Raw genomic sequence first — 6,863 nt, forward strand, 5'->3', positions numbered from 1 at the left:
AAACAAAAAAATCAGTTGTCTTCTCAGCATCATTTCCTGTTATGTCTGCTGTTCTGTCTAAATCCGGTGACGGAAGAAACACTTCAATCAGATCTTTTTTTCCCCACTGTTTCTTTAAATAATCTGCACACACTAAAAGAAACAGTTTATTAGATGATCTGATGTCAAAACAAAATATATTAAGTATTTTTAGGAGGGACAGGGCTCGAAAAACACCACCCAAACGAGGCGAGGGTCTGAAGAAAGGGGGGTACTTCTTTTTGTTTTTTCTCACCGACCCTTAACATACACCGTGTAAAAAGAGCTGGACAACTTCCTTCACAAGTTTTTGTGAAATAGTCCGTTTGACCACGTCTCTCCAGTGTTAGCGTCGCTCCATTGGCTACCTGTAAAATTCAGAATCCAATTAAAAATTTTATTACTTGCATATAAAGCCCAAAACGGCTCAGCTCCGCAGTATTTACAAGACCTGATAGTGCCTTATGTTCCTGGCAGAGCGCTCCGCTCTCAGAGTGCAGGTTTACTCGTAGTTCCTAGACCTAAATGTAGATTTGGAGGGCGGGCGTTCTGCTATCAGGCACCATTACTATGGAACCAACTTCCAATCTGGGTTAAGGAGGCTGACACCACCTCCACCTTTAAAACTAAACTTAAAACCTTTCTGTTTAGTAAAGCCTATAGTTAGTGTTTAGTAAACCTCTAGCTGGTGTTGGTAAATCTCTAGGTAGTGTAAACTCTAGCTATAGAACAAGACTATAATAGTTAGTCTCAAATATAGCTTCGCGGTAGATATGCTGCTATAGGCCTATGCTGCAGGGGGGCACCGACATGATCCTCTGGGCGGTGCCTCTCACCCTTCTTCACCTCTCCCTTTCCCTTCCTCTCTTCTCCATTTCCATTTTTATAAATGTCTCATAGCTATCGTTTTGTCCTTCGCTCCTGTGGTTTCTTGTGCTGGCCCCCCCTTTTCTCTTTTTTGTGCATGTTTGCAGGCCGGAGCCTCGGGAGCTGCGTTCTGGCCTGCGGTCCCGGTCCCCCCCCCATCCCCGGTCATCCTGTTGCAGACTGGATCTCTGGAAAGCGTCTAGAGAAAACATCTGTTGTATTAGAGGCTATATAAATAAAATTGAATTGAATTGAATTGAATTGAATGGACTCATTTTCTTGTGACCACTAGATGGCACTATATTTTCACATGATTCCCCCCAAGAATTGGAAAATATGGTATGTGGAATGAAGAGGCCTAAAAGCCACCTGGACTATACCAAACTTAGCCCAGTCACCACAGATGAGCTATCTTACCCCTTGTAAAATAAGAATGATTACGCTCTGTTAGGTCTTTCTTCACAGAAGTCACGTCAGTAAAGTGGTTTGTAGCCAAAGTGATGACAAATATGTGCTAAGCCGAGTCAGCTGCCACTCAAAAGCACCATAAATGTGCATACATGTGCAATTTACCCTGATGTAGTTGTCATAGATGTGAAATCAGGATATGGAGACCAAAGGTTGTAAATGTTTATTCCTGCTGTTAACTGAGACATTTTAACAGGGGGATGAGTGGAGATTGACTCACTTTTCAAGCAACTCCCAAGTGCCGAGTTGATGAATTGAACTTTTTTTTTTGGAGAAAGATCTAAAAAGCAGATCTTGCCCTTCATCTCTGATGTTTCTAACATCTATATGTGATCTGTAGCCTTGAAAGCAGCTGTATACAGCTCAAATACTCCATTATACCTGGCTCAGAGATCTTTTTGCGTTGGTCTGAATGATTTCATATCCTCTTCTGAACTTGTGTGATCCCGCAAGGATCAATACATGGTTCTCTGCTATTTTCTCTGCATCTGCTGCTTCTTGGTTTCATTTTAAGGAAACGTATTTATTTCCACCGTTATGTGGATGAAACTCAGGTCTACACACACCTAAGACAGGAGAATGCCTACTTCTCACAAGCGTTAAATGCCTGTCATAAGGAGCTGAAAGCTCGGGTGACTCAAGTTTCTTAAAAATCTTTTTGGTCCTTCACAAATCGGTCTACCCCCTTGGATACCGTCTTTTCGTAGAAACAAAGACGAGGGAGCACATTACTCCCGTTTTATCCTCACTGTACTGGCTGCCCGTCCATAGAGTTTATTTTAAAACCCTTTTATTGGTGTTTGTTTACATTGTTTTATCTATTTCTGTTTTATTTGTCTCCTTTACTTTTTTGAAGTGTTTATTTCATTCTAAATGTGTTTCAGTCATATTTTCAGCACTTTGCTAAGTGGTTGCTGTATTTTTAAGTGCTTTATAAATAAAGTTGGATCGTCTTGACATCAGAAGTAAAACAAGTGAAAACAAACTCGGTGGTTTGTGGTTTGATCGTCTTCCTGTTGCAAGTAGTTTTGGATAAAACCGTCTGCTAAATGTAATGTAACGCAACATCCTGCACCGCGTTTGACCCCGGGCGGGACAGATATGCAAGTTTCAGCACCTGTTGGTGTTCAAGTGAGACATCACTAATATAATCCATGTGTGAGTTAGCAGCACTTTACCACGGAGCTTATTTACAACAGAACAGACGAGGAAGACTATTATTGTGATTTTCGATTAAATAAGTGTTTACTTTATTTTACCACTGGATTGTCTATATGTGATGTACATATTAGATTACCCAGCAGTTGTATTTTTAGTAGTTATGCATGTTATGCACTGTCTGGAAAAAATGTTGGTTGTCCACATGTGCTTTAGTAAATGTAGGTAAAAGATTGCACTAGATTAAGTGGGTTAGAAATGAAATTCTTAACTTACAAATCAGTTTTTAAAAGTAATGTCAATATTTAAAGTATAGCAAACCTAATAGTGTCCTATTTACCTGTCAAGATTAGGTTAGCTTCACGCAAAAAAATTATGTTGATCCAACTGATAATTATATATATATATAACACGTTAAAGAAACGCGTTCATTTAACATAATAAAAATGAGTCAGTTTAGCATAAAATCTAATATATAGAACATAAAATAAATATTTTTGATTTATGTAAGAAAGTCATGTTGATTTAACCTAAAATAAATATTTTTGATTTATGTAAGAAAGTCATGTTGGTTTAACATAAAATAAATATTTTGGATTTATGTAAAAAAAGTCATGTTGATTTAACATAAAATAAATATTTTGGATTCATGTAAGAAAGTCATGTTGGTTTAATAAATAATAATTTAATGTACAGAACATAATATATCAACTTTGGTAAACATAACTTTAATGTGTGCAACCGATGTACATGTTGTTTTTATGTAAATCCAAAATACTTTTTTTTTCAGTGCACAACTTGTGATGAAATTGGTAATTGTGTCTACTTTTTGTGCAAATGTACCATGAAAACACAGGACAGTTATAAAAAATATAACACATATTGGATGTGTTATATTTAACCTTGTATCACATGTTTTACATGCGACATCCACAAAGAAGCCAAAATTGAAGGTTAATGCGGTGGAATAAAATCCAAAACAAATCCTAAAAGTTGCGGAGGGATGCTCCATGTGGTCACCGTGAATAAAACCTCTCCTGTGTTCATTAATTCTGAGTATTCTGAGTATTTTTAGAAAAGCCATTTTGGCTAAATGCCTTCAGGTGATATAATGACAGCATTCAGGCTTCGGATGTGGAGAGAATGGTCTTAAAGCGCGCCCGAGCACTCGAGGGGTTAAAGTGTGCGACTAGTTTTATGATAATGAGACTAATCTAGTGCTCTGAGGGCTGTTATCCCTGCGAAGCCGACTGCGGGGCCCCCGCGGTGCGTCGTGCACATGTGCCGCACATTCCTAATGCCCCGAGGCCTGGACGGGGATAAAGGCCGAAGGCAGATAAGGGTTCTGCTGACAGAGGACATATGTGAGGAAGGAAAAGGAAACACAAGAGAGGGATAAAAGGAGGTTAAGACCTTTACAATCAGACTAATAGATGAACATGGACGAGAATTTGACCCTGTATCCATACCTGCCGTCTCATTACTGACCCCCTGTGGACACCCCGCAACATTACAGCTACCTGTTTCCTGCTGATCTCACACACACACCTATTCTGCTCACTATTTCTCTTCCAGAGGCAGAGGTGTCAAGTAACAAAGTACAAATACTTCGTTAGCTTACTTAAGTAGAAATTATGGTTAACCATACTCCACTGGAGTAATTATTTTTCAGACGACTTTTTACTTTTACTCCTTACATTTTCACACAATTATCTGTACTTTTTACTCCTTTCGCCCGTTGAACTTTAATCCCAGTAGTCGGACACACAGTTTGTCATGACACTTCTGAAAAATGCCAGGTGCTTCATGGCAATATGTGTGCGTGGTGACAGAATAAATTAGATAAGCTAAAATGATTTGTTTACTGCATGAACTGTTGCAATTTCTTTCTTTTTTTGCACTTTAAATGGATATTGAAAGGCCTGTTTGAGTTATTTATTTCTTAGTTATTTCACAATAATTATTGTGAAATTATTATTTCACCAGTTATTTTACAATCATATAATTCAGGCAACAGCTCAAAAAACATTTTAAATAACACTAAGCCAAATCAATATCAAATCGGATCGAATCGAATCGTGATAATCGATTCTGAATCTTAAGAATCGGAATGGAATCGATCCCCAGCCCTACTTTTGAGTCTTTCTGGAACTACTTCTCAGTTGTTGCACTTTTTTATTTCATGTATTTTGCAGGACAACACCATTCGGTGATTGAATAGCTTTACTAGTGCACTGCTTGTTATACTGTATATTCTTTTTGTGGGTAGTCAGCTAAAGCTAAAATATTTCTAAGCTTTTTTGGAACTACTTTTCAGTTAATGCACTTATATATTTTGCATCAGTTCTGTACAATTTGAAGTTTAAACTTTACATTGTTTAAGTTTTCATGAATTGGGTCATGGCTTTTCATGGGTCCCAAAGCCAGACCAGTTGAGAACCTCTGGTCTAGGAGATGGGAATACACCAGGGTTATAATAATTTTGAATTTTTCATTTTAGTTTAGTTTTATTTCGTTTCTACTTTTTCTCTCTTTTTCTCCGTTTTTATATTTTCAAAAATGCTTAGTTTTACTTTTAGTTTTAGTTTTGATGTCACGGACCGTGAGGCGTTAAGGTGCCGTAGCTGCCAGTTGGAGATAAACGGCCAGAGCGGAATAAATTGATCATACCAAGAGGTTTATATTGACAGGGACGAAAACGGAGGAAATTATATCTATAATTTCAGTTTGTTTTAGTTAGTTTTCTAAACACGCAATATAGTTTCAGTTAGTTATCGTTTTTGTCTTTTAATTTTCGTTTTTATTTAGTTCAGTTAACAAAATAGTTTTTTAAATTTTAGTTTTCGTTATTTCGTTCGTTTTCGTGAAAGATAATAACTCTGGAATACACTCATTTAATCCAGCTTGATCAAACTTTAAATATGCATGAAATAAAAACCCACACTCAAGAGTTTTCACAAAGCACTTAGATTTTATAAATATTCTCTCAACAGTACATTAAATCAGCTGGGATAATATATAATTCTTCAAAGTAAAAATGAAAAACAAAAACAAAAAAAAAAAGTCCAAGAGATCTTCAAGAGAGCGTGACAAAGTGACAATAATCTGATACACACATTTTGTTTCTACTCCAAAAATATCTAAACTGTATATTCCCCATTTTTCCAAATATATAAAATATATGCCAACAATAAGCATCAGCACAGGTCACGGAGAAAAGCAGGACCTCACAGGTTGGTTTGGTGCTTTTGTTTTGTGTAATGGAGCGAACACTCATCAGGGAGGGTTTCTCAGAGTTTCACCTCGGCCACCGCGGACGCCAAGAGTCCTCAGAGCTCCTTCCTCCCTTCCCGAGGTGCTGGACCAGTCCTGCTGTCAAGGCAACCAGCGATCGAGTTATGATGACGTGTGATCGAGTCCAGGCTTTTTTTTTTGCAGGCCTGGTCAGCACTCGGGAAGACGACGCGCGGCCTACCGGGCTCACGTCGACTTCTTTCTCTCTCTCGGTAGCAAAAAGAAATCACGGACGCAAGGAGAAGAAGAAGCTGCTGAAGGGATGAGTAATGTGGCTCTGGGAACTTTTTATCCTCCAGGAGACAAACAGGTCAATGCACATGTGGGAGAAGGGCAACGGTCCCCTGCTGGAGCTGGGAGGGAAACGGCTCCTGCTCTTCGATACATTTATCACGATCAGGGAACAACGTTGGGTCTAATTTGAAGAGAGGAAAACCAGTTTCAGTTCAGCTCTTTAGCCTCAACCCTGAGGGACATTATGCCTGTCTCAGATTTACAGGACGAATCGATAAAAGCTCAGGTGTTGCCATTCTCCCAAAACAGCACACCTAAGGTCAGTCACGTTCAGCCAGGAGAGCTGGAAGCGCTCCGTCTTTTCCTTCCTTCTTTTCTGCCGAGGTGACGTCCGTCCCGGTCTCCACCCCAATCACGACACGATGGTCTAAACTAAACAGATTCTTTAAATTCTTAAGTTACAAATAATGAAAGGAAATATTTTCTATCCTGGAGCACAAACACGCAGGATATGCTTAATTCATTAATTAATTAAATCAGACACAGTACTTCCAAATAAGTTAAACTGAAATCTTAATATATTCTTTATCCTTTTCTTCATTTAAATAATTTTTTTTTTTCTGGCTTTAAATATAACTATTACAAATCTTGCAAAAATACTACGCTGTGCATTGGCTGTCTGCTTGTTTAAAGAGTGCAGCGTGCTTCCCGGACTGTCATCTGGTCAGATATAAATTAACGCTGTGATGATTTAAAACTAATCTGAAGCCAACAAAAAGAAAAATAACATTCAATTTTTTTTTTTTTTAAGTCCATTTTTCAAA

The sequence above is a fragment of the Cololabis saira genome, chromosome 18 (genome assembly GCF_033807715.1).
Source record: "Cololabis saira isolate AMF1-May2022 chromosome 18, fColSai1.1, whole genome shotgun sequence".
Classification (NCBI taxonomy): Eukaryota; Metazoa; Chordata; class Actinopteri; order Beloniformes; family Belonidae; genus Cololabis; species Cololabis saira.